Here is a 27341-nt window from a genome sequence, read left to right on the forward strand (position 1 = left end):
TATGTAGTGTAGGGGGTCGTGCTGGGGGTAGTGTTTTAGGGTTTAGGGTAGTGCAGTGGTGTTTGTGTAGTGTAGGGGTTGTGCTGGGGGTAGTGTTTTAGGGTTTAGGGTAGTGCAGTGGTGTTTGTGTAGTGTAGGGGGTCGTGCTGGGGGTAGTGTTTTAGGGTTTAGGGTAGCGCAGTGGTGTTTGTGTAGTGTAGGGGGTAGTGTTTTAGGGTTTAGGGTAGTGCAGTGGTGTTTATGTAGTGTAGGGGGTTGTGCTGGGGGTAGTGTTTTAAGTTTTAGGGTAGTGCAGTGGTGTTTGGGTAGTGTAGGGGTCGTGCTGGGGATAGTGTTTTAGGGTTTAGGGTAGTGCAGTGGTTTTGTGTAGTGTAGGGGTTGTGCTAGGGGTAGATTTAGGGTTTAGGGTAGTGAAGTGGTGTTTGGGTAGTATAGGGGGGTCGTGCTGGGGGTAGTGTTTTAGGGTTTAGGGTAGCGTAGTGGTGTTTGGGTAGTGTAGGGGGTCATGCTGGGGGTAGTGTTTTAGGGTTTAGAGTAGTGCAGTGGTGTTTGTGTAGTGTAGGGGGTAGTGTTTTAGGGTTTAGGGTAGTGCAGTGGTGTTTGGGTAGTGTAGGGGGTCATGCTGGGGGTAGTGTTTTAGGGTTTACTGTAGGGGTCGTGCTGGGGGTAGTGTTTTAGGGTTTAGGGTAGCGCAGTGGTATATGGGTTAGTGTAGGGGTCATGCTGGGGGTAGTGTTTTAGGGCTTAGGGTAGTGCAGTGGTGTTTGTGTAGTGTAGGGGCCGTGCTGGGGGTAGCTTTAAGGTTTAGGGTAGTGCAATGGTGTTTGTGTGGTATAGGGGGTCGTGCTTGGGGTTGGGTTTTAGGGTTTAGGGTAGTGCAGTGGTGTTTGTGTAGTGTAGGGGGTCGTGCTGAGGATAGGGTTTTAGGGTTTAGGGTAGTGCAGTGGTGTTTGTGTAGTGTAGGGGGTAGTGTTTTAGGGTTTAGGGTAGTGCAGTGGTGTTTATGTAGTGTAGGGGGTCGTGCTGGGGTAGTGTTTTAAGGTTTAGGGTAGTGCAGTGGCGTTTGGGTAGTGTAGGGGTCATGCTGGGGATAGTGTTTTAGGGTTTAGGGTCGCGCAGTGGTGTTTGGGTAGTGTAGCGGTTCGTGCTGGGGCTAGTGTTTTAGGGTTTATGGTAGCGCAGTGGTGTTTGGGTAGTGTAGGGGGTCGTGCCGGAGGAAGTGTTTTAGGGTTTAGGGTAGCGCAGTGGTGTTTGGGTAGTGTAGGGGGTCGTGCCGGGGTAGTGTTTTAGGGTTTAGGGTAGCGCAGTGGTGTTTGGGTAGTGTAGAGGGTCGTGCCAGGGGTAGTGTTTTAGTGTTTAGGGTAGTGCAGTGGTGTTTTGGTAGTGTAGGGGGTCGTGCCGGGGGTAGTGTTTTAGGGTTTTGGGTAGCTCAGTGGTGTTTGGGTAGTGTATGGGGTCATGCCGGGGGTAGTGTTTTAGGGTTTAGGGTAGTGCAGTGATGTTTGGGTAGTGTAAGGGGTCGTGCTGGGGGTAGATTTAAGGTTTAGGGTAGTGCAATGGTGTTTGTGTAGTGTAGGGGGTAGTGCTGGGGGTAATGTTTTAGGGATTAGGGTAGTTCAGTGGTGTTTGTGTAGTATAGGGGGTCGTGCTGCGTGTAGTGTTTTAGGGTTTTGGGTAGTGCAGTGCTATTTGTGTAGTGTATGGGGTAGTGTTTTAGGGTTTAGGGCAGTGCAGTGGTGTTTATGTAGTGTAGGGGGTCGTGTTGGGGGTAGTGTTTTAGGGTTTAGGGTAGTGCAGTGGTGTTTGTGTAGTGTAGGGGTTGTGCTGGGGGTAGTGTTTTAGGGTTTAGGGTAGTGCAGTGGTGTTTTTGTAGTGTAGGGGGTCGTGCTGGGGGTAGTGTTCTAGGGTTTAAGGTAGCGCAGTGGTGTTTGGGTAGTGTAGGGTGTCGTGCTGGGGTAGTGTTTTAGGGTTTAGGGTAGCGCAGTGATGTTTGGGTAGTGTAGGGGGTCATGCTGGGGGTAGTGTTTTAGGGTTTAGGGTAGCGCAGTGGTGTTTGGGTAGTGTAGGGGTTCGTGCTGGGGGTATTGTTTTAGGGTTTAGGGTAGCGCATTCGTGTTTGTGTAGTGTAGGGGTCGTGATGGGGGTAGATTTAGGGTTTAGGGTAGCGCAGTGGTGATTGTGTAGAGTAGGGGGTCGTGCTGGGGGTAGATATACGGTTAAGGGCAGTGCAGTGGTGTTTGTGTAGTGTAGGGGGTCGTGCGGGGTAGGGTTTTAGGAATAGGGTAGTGAAGTGGTGTTTGGATAGTGTAGGGGGTTGTGCTAGGGGTAGATTTAGGGTAGTGCAGTGGTGTTTGTGTAGTGTAGGGGGTCATGCTGGGGGTAGTGTTTTAGGGTTTAGGGTAGCGCAGTGGTGTTTGTGCAGTGTAGGGTGTAGTGTTTTGGGCTTTAGTGTAGTGCAGTGGTGTTTGGGTAGTGTAGGGGGTCGTGCTGGGGTAGATTTAGGGTTTAGGGTAGTGCAGTGGTGTTTGGGTAGTATAGGGGGTCGTGCTGGGGGTAGATTTAGGGTTTAGGGTAGCGCAGTGGTATTTGTGTAGTGTAGGGGTCGTGCTGGGGGTAGATTTAGGGTTTAGGGTAGTGCAGTGGTGTGTGTGTAGAGTAGGGGGCCGTGCTGGGGGTAGATATAGGGTTAAGGGTAGTGCAGTTGTGTTTGTGTAGTGTAGGGGGTCTTGCTGTGGTAGTGTTTTAGGAATAGGGTATTGCAGTGGTGTTTGGGTAGTGTAGGGGGTTGTTCTATGGGTAGATTTAGGGTTTAGGGTAGTGTAGTGGTGTTTGTGTAGTGTAGGGGTCGTGCCTGGGGTAGTGTTTTAGGGTTTAGGGTAGTGCAGTGGTGTTTGTGTAGTGTAGGGGGTAGTGTTTTAGGCTTTAGTGTAGTGCAGTGGTGTTTGGGTAGTGTAGGGCATGGTGCTGGGGGTAGATTTAGGGTTTAGGGTAGTGCAGTGGTGTTTGTGTAGAGTAGGGTGTTGTGCTGGGGTAGATATAGGATTAAGGGTAGTGCAGTGGTGTTTGTGTAGTGTAGGGGGTCATGCTGGGGTAGTGTTTTAGGGTTTAGGGTAGTGCAGAGGTGTTTGGGTAGTGTAGGGAGTCGTGCTGGGGGTAGTGTTTTAGGGTTTAGGGTAGCGGAGTGGTGTTTGCGTAGTGTAGGGGGTCGTGCTGGGGTAGTGTTTTAGGGTTTAGGGTTGCGCAGTGGTGTTTGTGTAGTGTAGGGGGTCGTGCTGGGGGTAGATTTAGGGTTTAGGGTAGCGCAGCGGTGTTTGTGTAGAGTAGGGGGTCGTGCTGGGGGTAGATATAGGGTTAAGGGTACTGCAGTGGTGCTTGTGTAGTGTAGGGGGTCATGCTGGGGGTAGTGTTTTAGGGTTTAGGGGAGTGCAGTGGTATTTGTGTAGTGTAGGGGGTAGTGTTTTAGGCTTCAGTGTAGTGCAGTGGTGTTTGGGTAGTGTAGGTGGTCATGCTATAGGTAGATTTAGGGTTTAGGGTAGTGCAGTGGTGTTTGGGTAGTATAGGGGGTCGTGCTGTGGGTAGATTTAGGGTTTAGGGTAGTGCAGTGGTGTTTGTGTAGAGTAGGGGGTTGTGCTGGGGTAGATTTAGGGTTTAGGGTAGTGCAGTGGTGTTTGTGTAGTGTAGGGGTTCATGCTGGGGGAAGTGTTTTAGGGTAGTGCAGTGGTGTTTGTGCAGTGTAGGGTGTAGTGTTTTAGGCTTTAGTGTAGTGCAGTGGTGTTTGGGTAGTGTAGGGGGTCGTGCTGGGGTAGATTTAGGGTTTAGGGTAGTGCAGTGGTGTTTGGGTAGTATAGGGGGTCGTGCTGGGGGTAGATTTAGGGTTTAGGGTAGCGCAGTGGTATTTGTGTAGTGTAGGGGGTCGTGCTGGGGGTAGATTTAGGGTTTAGGGTAGTGCAGTGGTTTGTGTGTAGAGTAGGGGGCCGTGCTGGGGGTAGATATAGGGTTAAGGGTAGTATAGTGATGTTTGTGTAGTGTAGGGGGTTGTGCTGGGGTAGTGTTTTAGGAATAGGGTAGTGCAGTGGTGTTTGAGTAGTGTTTGCGGGTTCGTGCTGGGGGTAGTGTTTTAGGGCTTAAGGTAGCGCAATGGTGTTTGTGTAGTGTAGGGGGTCATGCTGGGGGTTCATTTAGGGTTTTGGGTAGCACAGTGGTGTTTGTGTAGAGTAGGGGGTCGTGCTGGGGGTAGATATAGGGTTAAGGGTAGTGCAGTTGTGTTTGTGTAGTGTAGGGGGTCTTGCTGTGGTAGTGTTTTAGGAATAGGGTATTGCAGTGGTGTTTGGGTAGTGTAGGGGGTTGTGCTATGGGTAGATTTAGGGTTTAGGGTAGTGCAGTGGTGTTTGTGTAGTGTAGGGGGTCGTGCCTTGGGTAGTGTTTTAGGGTTTAGGGTAGTGCAGTGGTGTTTGTGTAGTGTAGGGGGTAGTGTTTTAGGCTTTAGTGTAGTGCAGTGGTGTTTGGGTAGTGTAGGGCGTGGTGCTGGGGGTAGATTTAGGGTTTAGGGTAGTGCAGTGGTGTTTGTGTAGAGTAGGGGGTTGTGCTGGGGTAGATATAGGATTAAGGGTAGTGCAGTGGTGTTTGTGTAGTGTAGGGGGTCATGCTGGGGTAGTGTTTTAGGGTTTAGGGTAGTGCAGAGGTGTTTGGGTAGTGTAGGGAGTCGTGCTGGGGTAGTGTTTTAGGGTTTAGGGTGGAGGAGTGTTGTTTGCGTAGTGTAAGGGGTCGTGCTGGGGGTAGTGTTTTAGGGTTTAGGGTTGCGCAGTGGTGTTTGTGTAGTGTAGGGAGTCGTGCTGGGGTAGTGTTTTAGGGTTTAGGGTGGAGGAGTGTTGTTTGCGTAGTGTAAGGGGTCGTGCTGAGGATAGGGTTTTAGGGTTTAGGGTAGTGCAGTGGTGTTTGTGTAGTGTAGGGGGTAGTGTTTTAGGGTTTAGGGTAGTGCAGTGGTGTTTATGTAGTGTAGGGGGTCGTGCTGGGGTAGTGTTTTAAGGTTTAGGGTAGTGCAGTGGCGTTTGGGTAGTGTAGGGGTCATGCTGGGGATAGTGTTTTAGGGTTTATGGTAGCGCAGTGGTGTTTGGGTAGTGTAGGGGGTCGTGCCGGAGGAAGTGTTTTAGGGTTTAGGGTAGCGCAGTGGTGTTTGGGTAGTGTAGGGGGTCGTGCCGGGGTAGTGTTTTAGGGTTTAGGGTAGCGCAGTGGTGTTTGGGTAGTGTAGAGGGTCGTGCCAGGGGTAGTGTTTTAGTGTTTAGGGTAGTGCAGTGGTGTTTTGGTAGTGTAGGGGGTCGTGCCGGGGGTAGTGTTTTAGGGTTTTGGGTAGCTCAGTGGTGTTTGGGTAGTGTATGGGGTCATGCCGGGGGTAGTGTTTTAGGGTTTAGGGTAGTGCAGTGATGTTTGGGTAGTGTAAGGGGTCGTGCTGGGGGTAGATTTAAGGTTTAGGGTAGTGCAATGGTGTTTGTGTAGTGTAGGGGGTAGTGCTGGGGGTAATGTTTTAGGGATTAGGGTAGTTCAGTGGTGTTTGTGTAGTATAGGGGGTCGTGCTGCGTGTAGTGTTTTAGGGTTTTGGGTAGTGCAGTGCTATTTGTGTAGTGTATGGGGTAGTGTTTTAGGGTTTAGGGCAGTGCAGTGGTGTTTATGTAGTGTAGGGGGTCGTGTTGGGGGTAGTGTTTTAGGGTTTAGGGTAGTGCAGTGGTGTTTGTGTAGTGCAGGGGTTGTGCTGGGGGTAGTGTTTTAGGGTTTAGGGTACTGCAGTGGTGTTTTTGTAGTGTAGGGGGTCGTGCTGGGGGTAGTGTTCTAGGGTTTAGGGTAGCACAGTGGTGTTTGGGTAGTGTAGGGTGTCGTGCTGGGGTAGTGTTTTAGGGTTTAGGGTAGCGCAGTGATGTTTGGGTAGTGTAGGGGGTCATGCTGGGGGTAGTGTTTTAGGGTTTAGGGTAGCGCAGTGGTGTTTGGGTAGTGTAGGGGTTCGTGCTGGGGGTATTGTTTTAGGGTTTAGGGTAGCGCATTGGTGTTTGTGTAGTGTAGGGGTCGTGATGGGGGTAGATTTAGGGTTTAGGGTAGCGCAGTGGTGATTGTGTAGAGTAGGGGGTCGTGCTGGGGGTAGATATACGGTTAAGGGCAGTGCAGTGGTGTTTGTGTAGTGTAGGGGGTCGTGCGGGGTAGGGTTTTAGGAATAGGGTAGTGCAGTGGTGTTTGGGTAGTGTAGGGGGTTGTGCTAGGGGTAGATTTAGGGTAGTGCAGTGGTGTTTGTGTAGTGTAGGGGGTCATGCTGGGGGTAGTGTTTTAGGGTTTAGGATAGCGCAGTGGTGTTTGTGCAGTGTAGGGTGTAGTGTTTTGGGCTTTAGTGTAGTGCAGTGGTGTTTGGGTAGTGTAGGGGGTCGTGCTGGGGTAGATTTAGGGTTTAGGGTAGTGCAGTGGTGTTTGGGTAGTATAGGGGTCGTGCTGGGGGTAGATTTAGGGTTTAGGGTAGCGCAGTGGTATTTGTGTAGTGTAGGGGTCGTGCTGGGGGTAGATTTAGGGTTTAGGGTAGTGCAGTGGTGTGTGTGTAGAGTAGGGGGCCGTGCTGGGGGTAGATATAGGGTTAAGGGTAGTGCAGTTGTGTTTGTGTAGTGTAGGGGGTCTTGCTGTGGTAGTGTTTTAGGAATAGGGTATTGCAGTGGTGTTTGGGTAGTGTAGGGGGTTGTTCTATGGGTAGATTTAGGGTTTAGGGTAGTGTAGTGGTGTTTGTGTAGTGTAGGGGTCGTGCCTGGGGTAGTGTTTTAGGGTTTAGGGTAGTGCAGTGGTGTTTGTGTAGTGTAGGGGGTAGTGTTTTAGGCTTTAGTGTAGTGCAGTGGTGTTTGGGTAGTGTAGGGCATGGTGCTGGGGGTAGATTTAGGGTTTAGGGTAGTGCAGTGGTGTTTGTGTAGAGTAGGGTGTTGTGCTGGGGTAGATATAGGATTAAGGGTAGTGCAGTGGTGTTTGTGTAGTGTAGGGGGTCATGCTGGGGTAGTGTTTTAGGGTTTAGGGTAGTGCAGAGGTGTTTGGGTAGTGTAGGGAGTCGTTCTGGGGGTAGTGTTTTAGGGTTTAGGGTAGCGGAGTGGTGTTTGCGTAGTGTAGGGGGTCGTGCTGGGGTAGTGTTTTAGGGTTTAGGGTTGCGCAGTGGTGTTTGTGTAGTGTAGGGGGTCGTGCTGGAGGTAGATTTAGGGTTTAGGGTAGCGCAGCGGTGTTTGTGTAGAGTAGGGGGTCGTGCTGGGGGTAGATATAGGGTTAAGGGTACTGCAGTGGTGCTTGTGTAGTGTAGGGGGTCATGCTGGGGGTAGTGTTTTAGGGTTTAGGGGAGTGCAGTGGTATTTGTGTAGTGTAGGGGGTAGTGTTTTAGGCTTCAGTGTAGTGCAGTGGTGTTTGGGTAGTGTAGGTGGTCATGCTATAGGTAGATTTAGGGTTTAGGGTAGTGCAGTGGTGTTTGGGTAGTATAGGGGGTCGTGCTGTGGGTAGATTTAGGGTTTAGGGTAGTGCAGTGGTGTTTGTGTAGAGTAGGGGGTTGTGCTGGGGTAGATTTAGGGTTTAGGGTAGTGCAGTGGTGTTTGTGTAGTGTAGGGGTTCATGCTGGGGGAAGTGTTTTAGGGTAGTGCAGTGGTGTTTGTGCAGTGTAGGGTGTAGTGTTTTAGGCTTTAGTGTAGTGCAGTGGTATTTGGGTAGTGTAGGGGGTCGTGCTGGGGTAGATTTAGGGTTTAGGGTAGTGCAGTGGTGTTTGGGTAGTATAGGGGGTCGTGCTGGGGGTAGATTTAGGGTTTAGGGTAGCGCAGTGGTATTTGTGTAGTGTAGGGGGTCGTGCTGGGGGTAGATTTAGGGTTTAGGGTAGTGCAGTGGTTTGTGTGTAGAGTAGGGGGCCGTGCTGGGGGTAGATATAGGGTTAAGGGTAGTATAGTGATGTTTGTGTAGTGTAGGGGGTCGTGCTGGGGTAGTGTTTTAGGAATAGGGTAGTGCAGTGGTGTTTGAGTAGTGTTTGCGGGTTCGTGCTGGGGGTAGTGTTTTAGGGTTTAAGGTAGCGCAATGGTGTTTGTGTAGTGTAGGGGGTCATGCTGGGGGTTCATTTAGGGTTTTGGGTAGCACAGTGGTGTTTGTGTAGAGTAGGGGGTCGTGCTGGGGGTAGATATAGGGTTAAGGGTAGTGCAGTTGTGTTTGTGTAGTGTAGGGGGTCTTGCTGTGGTAGTGTTTTAGGAATAGGGTATTGCAGTGGTGTTTGGGTAGTGTAGGGGGTTGTGCTATGGGTAGATTTAGGGTTTAGGGTAGTGCAGTGGTGTTTGTGTAGTGTAGGGGGTCGTGCCTGGGGTAGTGTTTTAGGGTTTAGGGTAGTGCAGTGGTGTTTGTGTAGTGTAGGGGGTAGTGTTTTAGGCTTTAGTGTAGTGCAGTGGTGTTTGGGTAGTGTAGGGCGTGGTGCTGGGGGTAGATTTAGGGTTTAGGGTAGTGCAGTGGTGTTTGTGTAGTGTAGGGGGTCATGCTGGGGTAGTGTTTTAGGGTTTAGGGTAGTGCAGAGGTGTTTGGGTAGTGTAGGGAGTCGTGCTGGGGTAGTGTTTTAGGGTTTAGGGTGGAGGAGTGTTGTTTGCGTAGTGTAAGGGGTCGTGCTGGGGGTAGTGTTTTAGGGTTTAGGGTTGCGCAGTGGTGTTTGTGTAGTGTAGGGGGTCGTGCTGGGGGTAGATTTAGGGTTTAGGGTAGCGCAGTGGTGTTTGTGTAGAGTAGGGGGTCGTGCTGGGGGTAGATATAGGGTTAAGGGTGCTGCAGTGGTGCTTGTGTAGTGTAGGGGGTCATGCTGGGGGTAGTGTTTTAGGGTTTAGGGGAGTGCAGTGGTGTTTGTGTAGTGTAGGGGGTAGTGTTTTAGGCTTCAGTGTAGTGCAGTGGTGTTTGGGTAGTGTAGGGGGTCATGCTATAGGTAGATTTAGGGTTTAGGGTAGTGCAGTGGTGTTTGGGTAGTATAGGGGGCTGTGCTGGGGGTAGATTTAGAGTTTGGGGTAGTGCAGTGGTGTTTGTGTAGAGTAGGGGTCATGCTGGAGGTAGATATAGGGTTAAGGGTAGTTCTGTAGTGTTTGTGTAGTGTAGGGGGTCGTGCTGGGGTAGTGTTTTAGGAATAGGGTAGTGCAGTGGTGTTTGAGTAGTGTTTGCGGGTTCGTGCTGGGTGTAGTGTTTTAGGGTTTAGGGTAGTACAGAGGTGTTTGTGTAGTGTAGGGGGCAAGCATGGGTAGTGTTTTAGGGTTTAGGGTAGTGCAGTGGTGTTTGTGTAGTGTAGGGGGTAGTGTTTTAGGGTTTTGGGTAGTGCAGTGGTGTTTGTGTAGTGTAGGGGGTCATGCTGGGGTATTGTTTTAGGGTAAAGGATAGTGCAGTGGTGTTTGTGTAGTGTAGTGGGTTGTGTTTTAAGGTTTAGGGTAGTGCAGTGGTGTTTGTGTAGTGTAGGGGGTAGTGTTTTAGGGTTTAGGGTAGGGCACTTTTGTTTATGTAGTGTAGGGGGTCGTGCTGGGGGTAGATTTAGGGTTTAGGGTAGTGCAGTGGTGTTTGGGTACTGTATGGGGTCATGCTGGGGTTTTGTTTTAGGGTTTAGGGTAGTGCAGAGATGTTTGGGTAGTGTAGGGGGTCATGCTGGGGGAGTGTTTAGGGTAGCGCAGTGGTGTTTGGGTAGTGTAGGGGGTCGTGGTGGGGGTAGTGTTTTAGGGTTTAGGGAAGTGCAGTGGTGTTTGGGTAGTGTAGGGGGCCGTGTTTTAGGATTTAGCGTAGCGCAGTGGTGTTTGGGTGGTGTAGGGGGTCATGATGGGGGTGGTGTTTTAGGGTTTAGGGAAGCGCAGTTGTGTTTGGGTAGTGTAGGGGGTCGTGCTGGGGGTAGTGTTTTAGGGTTTAGGATTGCGCAGTGGTGTGTGGGTAGTGTAGGGGGTCGTGCTGGGGCTAGTGTTTTAGGGTTTAGGGTAGCGCAGTGGTGTTTGGGTAGTGTAGCGGGTCGTGCTGGGGCTTGTGTTTTAGGGTTTAGGGTAGGGCAGTGGTGTTTGGGTAGTGTAGGGGGTCGTACTGGGGGTAGTGTTTTAGTGTTTAGGGTAGCGCAGTGGTGTTTGGGTAGTGTAGGGGGTCGTGCTGGGGGTAGTGTTTTAGGGTTTAGGGAAGCGCAGTGGTGTTTGGGTAGTGTAGGAGGTCATGCCTGCTGTAGTGTTTTAGGGTTTAGGGTAGCGCAGTGGTGTTTGGGTAGTGTAGGGGGTCGTGCCGGAGGTAGTGTTTTAGGGTTTAGGTAGCGCAGTGGTGTTTTGGTAGTGTAGGGGATCGTGCCGGGGGTAGTGTTTTAGGGTTTAGTGTAGTGCAGTGGTGTTTGGGTAGTGTAAGGGGTCGTGGTGGGGGTAGATTTAAGGTTTAGGGTAGTGCAATCGCGTTTGTGTAGTGTAGGTGGTAGTGCTGGGGGTAATGTTTTAGGGATTAGGGTAGTTCAGTGGTGTTTGTGTAGTGTAGGGGGTCCTGCTGCGTGTAGTGTTTTAGGGTTTAGGGTAGTGCAGTGCTGTTTGTGTAGTGTATGGGGTAGTGGTTTGGGGTTTAGGGCAGTGCAGTGGTGTTTATGTAGTGTAGGGGGTCGTGCTGGGGGTAGTGTTTTAGGGTTTAGGGTAGTGCAGTGGTGTTTGTGTAGTGTAGGGGTCGTGCTGGGGGTAGTGTTTTAGGGTTTAGGGTAGTACAGTGGTGTTTGTGTAGTGTAGGGGGTCGTGCTGGGGGTAGTGTTTTAGGGTGTAGGGTAGTGCAGTGGTGTTTGTATAGTGTAGGCGGTCTTGCTGGGGGTAGATTTAGAGTCTTCTATGCTGCCTCTGACCCCCTCCCACTTTCCCTCCATGGTCTGTGTGTATGCCATCATATTCTCACTGTTGCTCTCCATGGTGTGTCTTGCTTCTAGTGCCCATCCTGCCTGACCTCCATGGTCATCTTGCTGCTCCTGCCCTGCCCCCTTGCCCCCAGCCCTCTGTTTCCATGTGCATACCCCTATTCCCTCCCTCCTGGCTTGTCTGTTCCATCGTAATGCCCCTGATCCATCCCTCCTGCCGTTTATGGTCTGTTATGCTGCAGCTTTCTCTCCTGTCTGTCCATTATGGTCAGCTAGCTACCATTGCCTCTTTCCCCTCTGTTCTCTGTTGTCCATGTGCATGGTTCTGTCCCCTCCCTATTGCTTTCTATGGATTGTTGTGCTGCACTCCCGTCCCGCATGCCCTGTGTGGTGTATTGTGCTGCTGCAAACCCTGATGCCTGCCCTGTAGGGTCAGTTTGGTGCACATCTCCATGTCCCTCCTTTCCTCTTTTATCCGAGTCCATGTCCCTACCCCAATTCCTCCTGCCTTCCATGATCCAATGAACCATACTTGTGAACATTTTGAACTTGGTAAGAGGGTAAGAGGGAGATTTTGAAAAAAAAACTGGGGTATTGATTTTCCCCTTTGAGTTATATGGAAAAAGAGGAGATTGTAGACAGGAGACAGATCAAATAAAGGCCATTTAAGCTTTAAAACATTGGACGTTTCCTGGCTGAATCGGGTCGGTTGGCATGTATGGTTGTACTACCACTGCCTCTTCCTTCTGCCCACAATGGTCTATTATATTGCCACAGCATCTCTTGCCAGTCCTGTATTGTTGGTTTGTTGCCCCTGCCCCCCTTTCCACTGCCCTCCATAGTCTGTTGTGCTGCCACTGCCCTTCCAGCCTGCCCAGTGTGATAAAATTGTTGCCTCTGCACCCTCCTACCTGCCTTCAATTTTCAGAGTCCGTGCCCTGGCCTCTGCCTCTCAACAGTATCCTAATGAACAACTAGATTGCTAACATTCTATATTTATTACAAAAGTGTGGAACGCCAGACGTCATCTTGATGTAATCAAAACTGTAATACCTAGAGCATTTCCTTTAGAAATTACATATATGAGAGGGTCTTATTTGCATCAAAATTATGGCTAGTGCTCTAAAAAACTAAAATGAGGACATATTTTCAGAGTTTTCAAATAGCGACAAAGCACTTTTAAATTATTTGTTTTCTTTATGTTTTTTTATCCAGTTGACCACTTGATTAAATGTTGCACTTAGGGGAGAGGATGTGGTGTTACTTCCAGAGCTGCAGACTTTGCAACTGGGGAACCAGGTTGGAGTTTCTGCTTCAGCTCGACATTCTGTGATTCTGGTCAAATCACTTAATCTCCCCATGTCTACAACCAAAATGAATTTGTTCTTGTGTGATGTAACCAATGCTCATGTAAAGCACTCCAATACCTGACAAGTCTGCACTATATAAAACTGCAAAAATAAAAAGTGTTTTGCACACTTCTGTCATTGGCTACATGTGGACTACATCTGGTTGATATTTGTGCTGCACTTGGGCTCTTTTGTCTCTGGTGGCCATCTTGGGAGATTTATTTGTTATGAAGTTTCCTAATTTCCTCATTTACTCAATAGGAAATACTTTCAGTTTTTTACTTTGGTTCCATCAAGGAGGCATTCAGATGTGTCACACATTTGTCATAAATTCTGAATGTTAGCACTCTAGTTGCTCATTAGATCACTGTAGTAAAGCTACTGCTCACCACGGAAGTCTGCTGCTGGTATTAAAAGTGCATTTTTCAGTCTGCATGTCAGAATTTTTTAATGAAATAGAAGATGTTTTCAGAAGTCACTCAAAATGTGCCCTAATTTTTCTTTCTTCAGCACTAATCATAATTTCTATGGCAACATGAACCCCCTCATTGTGTTCCTTTTTAAATTAAATGTTTTAAGTGTTACCAGTTTATTCCAAACAAGATGCCTTCAGGTGTGCCATACTTTTGTCATAAGTAAGACAGTAAGCGCTCTAGTTGTTCTTAAGAACAGTCTGGTACATTCTGTCATTTGGCTATATTTGGGCTACATCTGGGTGATATGTGTGCTACATCTGGGCTCTTTTGTCTCTGGTGGCCATCTTGGGAGACTTATTTGTTATGAAGTTTCCTAATTTCCTCATTTACTGCAGTCTCCTCAGTAGGAAATATGTTCAGTTTTTTTACTTTGGTTCCATCAACAAGGCATTCTGATGTGTCACACATTTGCCATAAATTCTGAATGTTAGCACTCTAGTTGCTCATTAGATCACTGTAGTAAAGCTACTGCTCACCAGGGAAGTCTGCTGCTGGTATTCAAAGTGCATGTTTCAGTCTGCATGTCAGAATTTTTTAATGAAATAGAAGAGGATAAGTCAAAATGTGCCCTAATTTTTCTTTCTGCAGCACTAATCATAATTTCTATGGCAAAATTAACCCCCTCATTTTGTTCCTTTTTAAATTAAATGTTTTAAGAGTTACCACTTTATTTTGGCTTCAGGTGTGCAATACGTTTGCCATAAGTAGGACTGTTAGCGCTTTAGTTGTTCTTTAGAACACTCTGGGAAGCTGCAGTAGAACACAAAGGAATCAACTGACAGTCTCTGCCCTTGTTGGATGTACATGTTTTACTGAGAATGTCAGACTTCATTCTCACATGACTGAGAAAGATAATGTGAATTTACAGAAAATATGCTCTCAGTTTAGCTTATAGATCACCTTCCAAACCTCTGTGGGAAAAGCATGAGAAAAAAGATTTCTCTCAAACATGATTCATGATATCCCAGCAGAAGGCTTTTTCACATGGTAAAATCACCTTAGAACACACCACAATTCCTAAAATGAGTATGATACTATCAACAAATGATTTATAATGTAACTAAAGTCTTAAAACCTTCTATTAACTGCAATGCTTTTTAATGAGGTGCTATCATGTATGTTGGTTCCAAGATTGCTGCCAACACTTCTTGGATGAAGTGCTGACAGCCAATCAGATCTCACGATGAGATGTGTGGTTAGGCTCCGCCCAGATATATATGTGATTTTACTTTTGATCTTCTCAGGAACTACTGAACGGATTTACACCATTTAACCAAAAGGCACGAACCAAGGGCTACCTCTTTGCCAAATTTGGTGTAATTCTGTTCAGCAGTTCGGGCTGTAGCTGCGATTAAAGGTTCCTATGGAAAATTGCATGGGTCCCCGCTTGACGAATCACCCCGAGACTTTCAGGATAGGAGCGGACTGGAGTGCCCCACCAGTTTTGAAAATTTTGCAAAGATTCTATAACCTGCGCTAAAGTTATTCCAAATAGAATGTTGCGGATTTCCTATGGATAATAGGTCCTAACTATAACTACCTACTGGCGACCGCAGTAGGTAATATATGTATATATATATATATATATATATACATATATATATATATCACATTCACACACACACCGTCACATTCACACCCACAACCATCTACACCCACACCCACACCCACACCATGCCCACAGACAAGAAACCAAAGTTCACAACGGCGGAGCTGGACCTCCTTATCAACGAAGTCATCAGAGTCGAGCCACAGCTGTTTGGAACATTGGTCAGACAGACCAGCATAGCTGAAAAATCTACCATGTGGCAGAGGATTGTCGATAAGGTGAATGCTGTTGCGCCCATCTGAAGGACCAGGCATGAATGCCAAGCCAGGTGGTACGATTTGCGCAGGGCGGTCAAGAGGAAAATGAATGAAGAATATGCCCAGAGTAACATCACTGGAGGTGGGCCGCCCCGCAGACCCGTACACTACCATCCCTGGGAGGAGAAGGTGATGGCCCTGCTACCGCCGGTGGGAGTACACGGAGTCGAAGGAGTCACAGAGCCTGGTGAGTACACAAACAACTTACGTAACATGGGGGCAATGGGGTCCACACCACATATACACCAAATGCACGCAACTTCCCCCAAGCACTCACCGCACACAACCACACTAAAAAACCACGCTCATGCCACTAACGTCTCCATGCACCCTTCACAAATCAAGGCAAGGCCATGTCCAAGGCTACAACAACCACAAACACAAGACTGGATGTCCGTGAGGCTGGGAGGGTGGGCCCCACACAACACATTGTGAAAATGAGACGCAGACACCAATGCCCTCAGCCCATATGGCATAGGTACATACCCATGCACAATGCACAGGGACTGGCAAAGTACTGACAAGGTAGCTGACACTTGGCCCTGCTGTATGCAGCACAAGGCCCTCCTGGGACCACTGTACACTCCACCAACTCCACAAGCACAGGTATCTAGCACAGGAACTCACACACACTGTCATGCCAGCATGCACCATGAGGGGACAGACACATCACCTGGTAGACCCAATGACAACTCACACTACACACAACAGCAGGCCCGGTCACAACCCCCCCCCCTAACACAAGCACACACCCCCGGGGCATGCAACGGATTTACACACTCCCACAATGGACATATGACACAACAAGACCAATCCAGAGGCAAATAAGCATCAGAGCCAACAATCTACAGGTCAAACACTCAGGAGAACATCCCAATCTGTCCCCCGCAACATACCCATCCCCAAGTGGACATTGAGAGGAATGCTAGGCACATCCAACTACCTGGAGGAACTGTGTCAACTTGAATATGTATGAAACATAGATGTCGCATGAAACACCATTAACATTGTCTCTCTCTCACACACAGGGCAACGTCGTCGATCTCCCCCCAACACTGGGGGGGAAGAATCACAGTCCCAGGCTCCGCGTGAAGACGATCCCACCGGCAGCGATGACTCTCACCATTCCGTGGATGACCCCGACCAACCTGGACCCTCTGGTGCCCAAGCCCCTGCAGCACCTGCGTCAGGTACATCTGTGCCAACCACCCCCCCCATTCCTGCCACATCCCAGGACACACCCAGGAGCCCTGCTCACACTGAACAACAGAGCCAGTCTGACCAGGAGGGACAAGGTTCTCCGGGCACCCAGGAGGAGGCAGGCAACCCTGCAAATGCCATCCCTCAGGGGTCCTGTAGACCCGATGTGCCCACAAGGGCAGGCCAGGCTCAAGTGGGCAGGGGTGGTGGGAGTGGAGGCAGGCGGAGGCGCGAACCTGACCAGCCAGCTCAGGACACCGGTATGTCACACATACGCAACATCCTGGACTCATACCGGCGTGACACCACAGGCATCAACCAGGTCGTGTCAAGACTCTCAGAGATGCAGGGGACCCTCGATGAGATTAAGAACCTGCAGGTCGAGCATCATGCCAGTCATCAACAACACCAAGGACGGATGGAGGCAAGAGTGGTTGAGCTCCTGGCGGTGCACAGGGACATGAGCCAATCACTCCGTCAGATCGCCCAAAGCATGGGCAACCCTCCCTGTGCCACCAGGCATAGACAAGCACCAGACACAGGGAGGGAGGAGGAGGAGGAGGATTCATCTGACGGAGCGTCCCCAGCATCGTCAAGGCCTGCATCTGAGGGTCCCCGGAGGAAGGTGGGTCGTCCACGGAAAAGAACGTGAGAGTCAGCGGACCATCCCCATCTCCCAGGTCACCTGGCCTGGCAATTGGCCCTCTGGCGCGAGAGCAGCACCTCATCCAATGACATTCTCTGCCACATGGACTTGCTGGTCACAGTCTGACCAATGATGACCAACACTGTGCCCTGGACTCTGATGACTTCCAATGCCAAGGATACCATCTCCCCTGTGAACTTTGGATTCTATTCCCCCGGTAGAGCACCTAATTTCATCTACCAAAACACGTACCCCACCGCAAATAAATATATCACTTTGGTCATGAGACGTTCCTGTCATTTTGCATTATTCAACGACATATGTGTGTGGAAATGTCTAACTATGCCTGAGTGTTGAACTAACTCCAGCCATCCATACCCTGGGATCAGAGTCTGGTACAGGACACACATGGGTCACAAGGTATCATTCAATGTAGGCATGGAGCACAACACTCACCTGTGATGGCCTCTGGCTGCTGAGGGGGTGCTTGCTAAACTGTGCGGAGAGACCTATTTGGGAGTTTATCATCAAGGCGTAGAGGTCATGGCTCATGTGGAGGTTCCTGGGGAGGGAGTCCCAGGTATGTGTGGCCAGGTGGGAGAACAATGTCCTGTATGCTGGAGTACGGTGGATGTGAAGAACGGTGGCCAGGGCAAGGTTGGATGCACGGAGATGGCCTAACGGGATCTAGGATGACAGACGTACAAGGTTGGTTTGGGGTCGGGGTTGTGGACTGCCTCCTGAGTGTGGGTGGGGAGTGTGGAGGTCATCCTGCAGCAGACAGTGATCCATTGCAGCTATCTATGGTGGACGGTGAGGTGGCTGGGGTGCAGGGTGTTGAAGCTGAGGTGTGCAGATGCCCCCTGGAAGTGGACCAGTTTCCTGGGAGTTTGGATGTACTTGCTCCGTAGAGGGCAGGGCAGTATTTGACACGGATGTTGTCATGGACCTGGGGGATGGTCTGTCTTTTCTTGGAGTGGATCTATCTGTGGATCATGTGCATAATGCAGAGGGCGTAGCAGCATGAGGTACAGATGCTGTGGACTAGCATGGCATATGTGAGCGAGCCAAACATAATGCACACCATCTTGTGTGTGTGGCCACTGGGTGCTTGTGCAGGGCTCTTGCGGGTGGGACACAAGCACTTGACCCAGCTGGAAGGGGACAATCCTCAGATGATCACCTCAGTCCTGTACAAGTCCAGCCTCAGGTGGCTCGTGTTCAGCCATTCATCAATGGATCTCATGCATACTTGAATGATTGAACTGCCAATGTCTGTGTCTTTGTTGAGGGTGAGGAGCACCTGGCTGTCAATGGCATACGAGCTGATGATGAGGTGCTGTGCGCATGTGATGGTGGAGAGGGGGTCCTGGACACTCTGTAGATTGACATGCTGAGAGATGATACCTGTGCCATGTCCCAGACGATGACACCATACTACATGCTGAAGCCTTGAGTCCCACTCCCATGCCCTTGCTGGGCTACAGAGCCTGTGGGGAGTATTAGGGATGTGACCTGGTTGGTGTGACAGGGCCTGGAAGGCGGGGCAGCGCAGTGTAGGCAGTTGGAGTTGCACACTCAGCATGCAAAGGTGTCGTGTGTGTGCCCAGGGTATGTCTGACAGCAGGCGTTAGATGTGCGGGTGGACATAGCTCGGAGTGTGGCTGATACATCAGACTGTAGTGTGATGTGGGTTATGCACGGACAGGATGGTGGTGCAATGTGCACCTTGCATGTGCTGATGGTCCAGCCTTTGGCACCACGTGGCGGCAACAGTGGCATAGACAAGCTGAGAACAGCCAAATGAATGGGTGGAGGGAGGAAGTGAGGAGCATCTTGGAGGCGTGTGTGTTGCCAAATCTGGATACTATGTGGGCCCTTGCTGCAGGGGCCGCAGCAGCAGGTGGCATCTCCTTGCAAAATGACAGAATTTGTACACAAAGACTAGGATGTCAGAAGGACAACTGCAACAGGCGGGTGTTGGACTTGGCCCTGTTGTGTTGGACTTGGCCCTTCTGGCAGGTTCACCCCTGGACTTTTTGGCTTTTTATTGGTGACTTGGTGTGGTAATTTTTTTGGTTTCTGCGCACTTTCCCTGTGTCCCAGGGTAAAGTGCGTGCGTGCTCTGAGTGCATGTGGTGAGATAGGCCTGCCCTCCCATAGGAATGCATGGGGAGTGTATGTGTCCCTAGTAGTTCCTGATGCGTGGGGTGTGCAAGCCCGAGTTTGGTATGTGCGGACTCGTGGGAGTGAATGCTGCGCGATGATGTGTGCGGCGTGCATGTACCTAGTGTGGAAGTGCCACTTCTAGAAGTGGGCACTTCTGTGTGCAGTGTGTCTGTCGCGTGATTGGCTGGTCATGTCATGTGACGGGCTAGGGATTCCCCAGAGTCAGGATGAGTCACCCAGTGGTGAATGGGGAGATCAGCAGCTAGATGGGTGGGAGGAGTACACCTGGGTCCTGAATAGGACAGGGTTTTCCACACACAATGCTGGCCCCGCCCCCTGTGGTGCGACTGACGACCCTAGCCCTGCCAGTGAATAGAGTGAGGGGCTGAGCACATCAAGGGTGCTCCCCAACCAGCTGCGACTGGTTTTCCCCCTCACCCTGAACCCAGAACAAAGGGTCTGACTGTATAAAAATGGGGCTGTGTCCCCACAGAAATTGTTCTCTGCCAGGATCTTACCTGAGGGGGGCTGCTGCTGCTGGACCAGAGGACCGCCACTTGGACTACCTCCCTGCCTGGAGGCCCAGTGAGCTGGCTCTGGGTCCAGCCTTGCCCCCCACCCCTGCCCTGCTGCATGCAGGGAAGAACTTTGCTGGACTTCGTTATTATCCTTCTTAAAGCGCTGGGAGCCCTTTATTTGCATCCCTAAGCGCCTGGAAGCGCTTTTATTTTCCTTCAGCGCTCAGGAGCGCTTTGTTGCTGCAAGCCGGTGCCCACCCGGCGTTTGCCCCGTCTTTTCCGATTCTAACGTCCCCTGGCAGGTGCCCACCCTGCCAGGGACCTTGCCGCCCATATCGAGTGCCCACCTCGATTTATTGCAGTTTCATTGGCGAGCGGGTGCCCACCCCGCATTGTTGCGACCTCGAGCGGGTGCCCACCCCGCTCGTATGCTGAAGGAAGAGGGAGCCTACCCCTCATTGCCACCGTACCGAGAAACCCTGGGCCGCCGCGCTGCCTGCGGCGACCCGGAAGGAGTCAGGAAACCCTTGGTTGCGGGCGGGGCTTGTGACGCGCCCCGGACGTAGTCGGGCCTCCCGTAAGCTGAGGGAGACCCGAGCCAGCACCGAAGAGAGGCGGGAGCCCACCCCGCTCTCGCAACCGGAGGAGGGAGCCCTGCCGCCGGAGTGTCCAGAGCCGACGCTGGAGTCCCGGTGAGTGCGCGGAGCAGCCTGGTGGGTGGCAGAGCGCTGCTGCGCTCCCACGGGGCCCACATTGTTTTCCTAGAGCGCTGGTGCGCTCCAAGGTGCTGATTGCAGAGCGCGAGTGGCGCTCCAACGTAGAGGGCACTTTTTCCTGTGATAGGAGCGGCCCCGGAAGGCAGCGGGCCGCTCCAACCAAAGGGGCACACGATTCTCGAGCCCCCGAGAGGCTCCAACGCGGGCAGAGCGTTGTTGGGAGCGCGAGGTCGCTCCAAAGCGGGGCCCATTGTTATTTAGAATCCGTAGGGACTCCAATACCTGAAGGGGGCATTGTTCTTTGTTTCTGAGCGTGAGACGCTCCAACGTGCTGACAGTGGTTCCGAGCCCACGAGGCTCCAACGAGGCCAGCAGTGGTTGCGCAGAGCGCTCAGAGCGCTCCAACGTTGGGGGCATTTCTTTTGGGATTGAGTGGCCCCAGGTGGCAGCGGGCCACTCCCACCTTGCCCCTCAAAGTTGTTTAGAGCCTGCGAGGCTCAGGGGGCCACAAGTGTGACATATTAGAGCCCAGGAGAGGCTCCAACCCCCCCGCCATATTTGTTTAACAAGGCACAGTGGTGCCACCGCATCTCTCCAGTTGCCCAGCACTTAGTGGGCGACTGCAACGTTTAGGTTGTGGCCTCGGTGTTCTGGCTTGCGCAGCCTGCGCCGGCGCGCCCTGACTTTTCTGGACGCAGGGCGTCCTTGCCCCTACTAGGCCAGTTGGCCCAGGGATTGCCACAGATAGTGGCTAATGTGAGTTTTTGCGCCATTGTACCTTTCCTGCACCTCTGAATGTGTTTATGCGTCATGTGCTTTGCTTTACACCTCTGAATGTATTTTATGCATCATGTGTTTATGTGCTTAGACCCCTACAGGTATCGTGATACTTAGGTGGTTGTTTTCTCCCTAGTACAGGTGGTGCTAGTGAGGTCCTGATTCCCTGCGCAATATTTTCCTAAAGGTGGTTAGGGTTGCGTAGGTGGTACTTTCTGGTTACCAGTAGTTACTGGTTGTGTGCTATATGTTCTATTTTTAGTGCTACAGTGATTGTATGTGCTATGTTCTAAAATATTATTCCTACGTTCTAAGTGCTATTTCTAAAGAGTGCTAATTCCTGACAGTGGTCCATGTGGCCCTGTCCCCTGTATATATAATCCCTTGTAAATTCTGCCCGTGCCTGTTGGCACATTGTAAAGTGTGTATTTTTATCTAATGTGTTGTGTATAATACAAAGGTTATTTTTATATAATACCTTGTGTGGAGTTTCCTTTGTGGTGGGCCTTGGGTGTTGTTGCTGGGTGCGCGCGCAAACGCTTTACACATCGCCTCAGGGATAAGCCTGTCTGCTCGTGCCAAGCTACCAAGCGGGTGAGCAGGGGTTATCTTTGGCGTGTAACTTCCTTGCCCTGACTAGAGTGGTGGTTTCTGCCTGACTTTGGCGCAAGCCTTAGCCAACCAGAAATCCCATTTCTAACAGCGGGTGTGTAAAATAAGGAGTGTCCAGTGTCACATGGCACACCCAGAGACAATGCATGCACAATCACCAAAGAAGCATGACACCGGATCAGGAAACTGAAGGCCGACCTGCGCACAGGAGACACACCCTCAGCAGCTGTTGATGGCCCATTGTGTGCACCAACATGCCAAAAAATATACACGACCATGTACTTCATGCCCAATAGGGAGCCTAATCCATGAGCAACTGCATGCATGTTGCTAAACTACATATGGACTCCTATGCATAATCTTCCACAACTATGCAAAATATGCAGCATGCAAAGTGGCAAGAGACCTGCATTGACAGAGATGAGGCACCTTGGAGTGTGACGAACACCTTTATTACTCAGCCCCACACTAAGGGAAATGCATCAATTGGAACAGACTCACAGGTCATTTGGCTGACCATGTGTGACCTACACTGGACACCCCCTTCAACACACAGATGTGGTAAATCCTACTGAGCTGGCACACAAGTGAAGGGGTTGAGCCTAACACCCCTTGCTGCAATTCCCCATTGAGCCTCATATGGGGATGTCCCACACTATGTCCACCATTAACATCTCGTATGTTCCTGAGGGACGTTATACACACATTGATGCCTTCATCAGAATCCACAAACCATTACAGATGACTGTCAGGAAGGGTGACTATCAATTCATGGGAGCCATGCAACACGTCATGTGGCCCATGGTGAGTCGACATGTATGCATGGTAACACAACATGCACAGGAACAGTCCCCACATATCACACACACGTACCACCCACAAAATGCCTTGCTGCACTCCTTACCCCAAATGACTTTTCACCAAGTCTGTGCATGTAACTCTGATCCAGCACACGTTGCAATACTCATGAGGAATAGCAGGAGGGCAATGATGACATGAGCAGACGACAGCTGCAAGAACCTGGGGAGGCCAGACACACAACAAGTCAGCGAAGAGCTAGTAAACCTCAGACAATTACATGTACTCTACAGGAATGATGTTGTCACCATGCCCTTAATAAATTTAGTGTCCCAGCTAAAATGTGTGGAATGACATCATCACTTGAATGACACATCAGAACACACCTCCAAGTCACTTAGCACACAGTCAGCTCGACACACACATTGCAACACATGCCACACAAGGCTCAAAGCGTGCACACTCAGACACAGGGACTCACCATCATGAGAAGAAGTTGCGGATAAGCTGACTCCGGATGTCCTCATCCTCATCCTCATCCTCACTTGCCCCGTGCCCGAGCCCTTCATCCTCCACGGGTGGATGATCCTGCTCATCCGGATCAAGGATGAGTGGCACGGCCTTCTCCACTTTACAGCTGATGTGCTGCACCAAGCCGTACACCTACATCCGTGGCGTGTGTACGCCTTATATCCATCATGTAATGGGGCTGTAGGGGTACGCGTGGTACGGCCCGTACCCATGATCTGGGGGCGTGGGTACGGGCCGTACCACCATTGTGGCGGTGACGTAGGGGTACGCGTGGTACGGCCCGTACCCATGCTCTGGGGGCGTGGGTACGGGCCGTACCACCATTGTGGCGGTGACGTAGGGGTACGCGCGGTACGGCCCGTACCCATGCTCTGGGGCGTGGGTACGGGCCGTACCACCATTGTGGCAGTGACGTAGAGGTACGCGTGGTATGGACCGTACCCACGCTCTGGGGGCGTGGGTACGGGCCGTACACGCGTACCCCTACATCACCACTGCAATGGTGGTACGGACCGTACCCACGCTCTGTGGGGCGTGGGTACGTTCCGTACCACCATTGTGGTGGTGACGGGTACGCGTCCACGTCCACTTCCGTTGTGGCGGGACGTGGGATTGGTGGACACGCCCCCCGAAGTGACCAGACCATGGAGGTAATTAATGTGCAGGATATATTAGTTTTTTGTGGGGTGTGGGTTATGTTTCATGCCCCTTGCACCACCCCCCTTTGCCCCTGGGGGTTGTTCTGACCTTCTGCGGCGTCTGCTTCGGTTTCTGAACACGAGGTCGTAGGCTATGAGGGTCGGGATGACGCGTAGGTTGGGGTCCATCGCTGTCCGTCGCGTACCGGTGCTCCTTGTTCGCGTCGTCCTCAATTTCCCGGCAGTTTGTGGCTCCCGTAAAAAATGCTACGTGCGGAGTGACGTAGGCACGAATCGTACTTGCTGGTCCGTAAAACGCTGCCTGACTCCGTCCGGACGTCGCGTATGCGCCGTCCAGAATCAGATTTGTATGTATTTGTTTGCCGGTCGGTGTTTTTTACGACTGGTACGGAAATGGTATTTCTGTGCGAATCGTACTTGCGAGTTTGTAAGGTGTTTTTCCCGGGTACGAGTCGGACGGAGAAAACGCTCCGTACGTCCATTTGTACCCGGGTTTTACAGGATCGGAATCGGCACCATAATGTTCAAGGGAGTCAATTCCACTTTCCATTATAAAAAATTGTGCATGTCTTCAGTTGTATTCAGTCCACGCAGGACTTTGCTATCTAACTCCAAAATGGTTTGAGATTCAAGTTGCCTTATCATTTTTTCCTTGTTGCCCCCTCTTCTTAGGGGTGAAATAGCATTGATCACAAAATACGAAAGGCAACTCAAATCATTATCATGTACACTTTTGAAGTGTCTTGCCACAGGGTAGGATTTATCATTGTTGACTATGGCCCTGATATGCTGCAATATCCTGACATGCACCTGTAGCTTGGTGCTACCCACATAACGCAAGCCGCAGGTGCACGCCAGAACATACACAGCATATTCAGTGCGACAGTTGTAGTTGCCTTGAATGTCATAGTCCTTATCGGAAAATGGGGTTGTGTATTGAGTGGTACTGATACCAAACTTACACGCTCGACATGAAGAACATTTGAAAAAACCTTTTCTTGGTTTGAGCCATGTACCCGTACCTCCTACTTCTGGACTGTTCTTAACCAACTGGCTCCACATGGACTTGGCCTTCCTGAAAGTAATAGTTGGAAAGCTGGGAAGGCGGGGTCCCAGTACCCCATCTGTTAATACAATGGGCCAATTTGTTCTTATGATAGATTTAATTTTTCTTTCTTGTCTGCTGTATGTTGTAATTAGTCTGGGACCAGTTTCAGTTTCTAACGTCCCTTCCACCTTTTCATTGCTTTGTAACAATGTGTCTCTTGGTCTGCCCTGTGATTTAATAAGGGACCGTGACAAAGCCTTATCACTGTATCCTCTTATCTTTAGTCTCTGCAGAGCATTATGTGTACATTTATCCAATTCTTCAGTTGTACTACAAATACGCTTAATCCGCAGCATTTGGCCAAATGGAATACTATCAATTAAACGCTTTGGAAGGCTACTGCTGGCATGCAAAGTACTATTTCCTGCTGTGGGCTTTCTAAACAAAGTTGTTTCTAGTCTGTTGTTTGATACCAAAATTCTTACATCTAAAAATTCTATTGTGGTGTTGCTAATTTGGGAGGTAAAATGTAAATTCATAGAATTGTGATTGAGAGTAGAGATGAAATTAGTGGCACTCTCCTCATCCCCCCTCCAAATTAAAAAATATATATATATATTCTCTATATATGCCAAATCAGCTGCGCTGCACAATCGACGTGGATCAGTTCCCTGTCGCAGCCTCACCAACATTGTGGGATGTTGCTGTCCTGCGCAGAAGAGGCCTCCGCGTAAGCATGTTCTCCACCAATGCCTCTAGCTATTCAGGACGCACACCCAGCCGATTTTACCATTCGGTTTATTTCTTTACAGCAACCAGCAGCTTCATTCCAGTGAAATTAATGCTGAAGCGTTTCGAGGCATCTCGCCTCTTCTTCTCGGGCAATCTCAAATGAGTTCATAGAAGGCTCTGCATGCCGTTTATATTTCCGCCCGTTGGGCGTTGCTAAGTTCCTTATTTGTGTTAAGGGGCGTGCTGGGAATGGTAGTCCATTCCGTTGAGTAAATATTCCCTAAGTGGGTTCTGTGACCTTCAGTTTGCGACTATAATTAATATTCTGTAGTAGAAATCCGGAATACGCGCTGGTTTAAATATGTCAAATCAGCGGCGCTGCATAATCGACGTGGATCAGATCCCTGCCGCAGCCTCACCAACATTGTGGGATGTTGCTGTCTTGCACGGGAGAGGCCTCCGTGTAAGCATGTTCTCCACCAAACGCCTCTAGCTATTCAGGATGCACTCCCAGCCGATTTGTCTATTCGTTTTTTTTCTTAACAGCAACCAGCAGCTTCATTCCAATGAAATTACTGCTGATGGGTTTCGAGGCATCTCGCCTCTTCTTCTCTGGCAATCTCAAGTGAGTTCATAGAAGGCTCTGCATGCCGTTTTTTTATTTCCGCCCGTTGGGCGTTGCTAAGTTCCTTATTTGTGTTAAGGGGCGTGCTGGGAATGGTAGTCCATTCCGTTGAGTAAATATTCCCTAAGTGGGTTCTGTGACCTTCAGTTTGTGACTATAATTAATATCCTGTAGTAGGAATCCGAAATTGGTGCTGGTTTAAATATGACATATCAGCTGTGCTGCACAATCTGCGTGTATCAGTTCCCTGCTGCAGCCTCACCAACATTGTGGGATGTTGCTGTCCTGCGCGGAAGAGGCCTCCGCGTAAGCATGTTCTCCACCAAACGCCTCTAGCTATTCAGGACGCACTCCCAGCCGATTTCACCATTCGGTTTATTTCTTTACAGCAACCAGCAGCTTCATTCAAGTGAAATTAATGCCGACGCACTTCGAGGCATCTCGCCTCTTCTACTCGGGCAATCTCAGGTGAATTCACAGAAGGCTGTGCATGCCGTTTATATTTCCGCCCGTTGGGCGTTGCTAAGTGCCTTATTAGTGTTCAGGGGTGTGCTGGGAATGGTAGTCCATTCCGTTGAGTAAATATTCACTATGTGGGTTCTCTGACCTTCAGTTTGCGACTATAATTAATATCCTGTAGTAGGAATCCGGAATTGGCGCTCGTATAAATATGCCAAATCAGCTGCGCTGCACAATCGGCGTAGATCAGTTCCCTGCTGCAGCCTCACCAACATTGTGGGATGTTGCTGTCCTGCCCCGAAGAGGACTCTGCGTAAGCATGTTCTCCACCAAACGCCTCTAGCTATTTAGGACGCACTCCCAGCCGATTTCACCATTCGGTTTATTTCTTTACAGAAACCAGCAGCTTCATTCCAGTGAAGTTAATGCCGACGCGTTTCGAGGCATCTCGCCTCTTCTTCTTGGGCAATCTCAGGTGAATTCACAGAAGGCTCTGCATGCCGTTTATATTTCCGCCTGTTGGGCGTTGCTAAGTGCCTTATTAGTGTTCAGGGGCGTGCTGGGAATGTTAGTCCATTCCGTTGAGTCAATATTCCATATGTGGGTTCTGTGACCTTCAGTTTGCGACTATAATTAATATACTGTAGTAGGAATCCGGAATTGGCGCTGGTTTAAATATGCCAAATCAGCTGCGCTGCACAATCGGCGTGGATCAGTACCCTGCAGCAGCCTCACCAACATTGTGGGATGTTGCTGTCTTGCGCGGAAGAGGCCTCCGTGTAAGCATGTTCTCCACCAAATGCCTCTAGCTATTCAGGATGCACTCCCAGCCGATTTGTCCATTGGGTTTATTTCTGAACAGCAACCAGCAGCTTCATTCCAGTGAAATTAATGCCGACGCGTTTCGAGGCATCTCACCTCTTCTACTCGGGCAATCTCAGGTGAATTCACAGAAGGCTCTGCATGCCGTTTATGTTTCCACCCGTTCAGCGTTGCTCAGTGCCTTATTAGTGCTCAGGTGAGCTCACAGAAGGTTGGGAAGGGTAGTCCATTCCGTTGAGTAAATATTTCCTAAGTGAGTTCTGTGACCTTCAGTTTGCGACTATAATTAATATCCTGTAGTAGGAATCCGGAATTGGCACTGGTTTAAATATGCCAAATCAGCTGCGCTGCACAAACGGCGTGGATCAGTTCCCTTCTGCAGCCTCACCAACATTGTGGGATGTTGCTCTCCTACGCGAAAGAGGCCTCCGCGTAAGCATGTTCTCCACCAAACGCCTCTAGCTATTCAGGACGCACTCCCAGCCGATTTCACCA

Source organism: Triturus cristatus, chromosome 8 (assembly GCF_964204655.1).
Source record: "Triturus cristatus chromosome 8, aTriCri1.1, whole genome shotgun sequence".
Taxonomy (NCBI): Eukaryota; Metazoa; Chordata; class Amphibia; order Caudata; family Salamandridae; genus Triturus; species Triturus cristatus.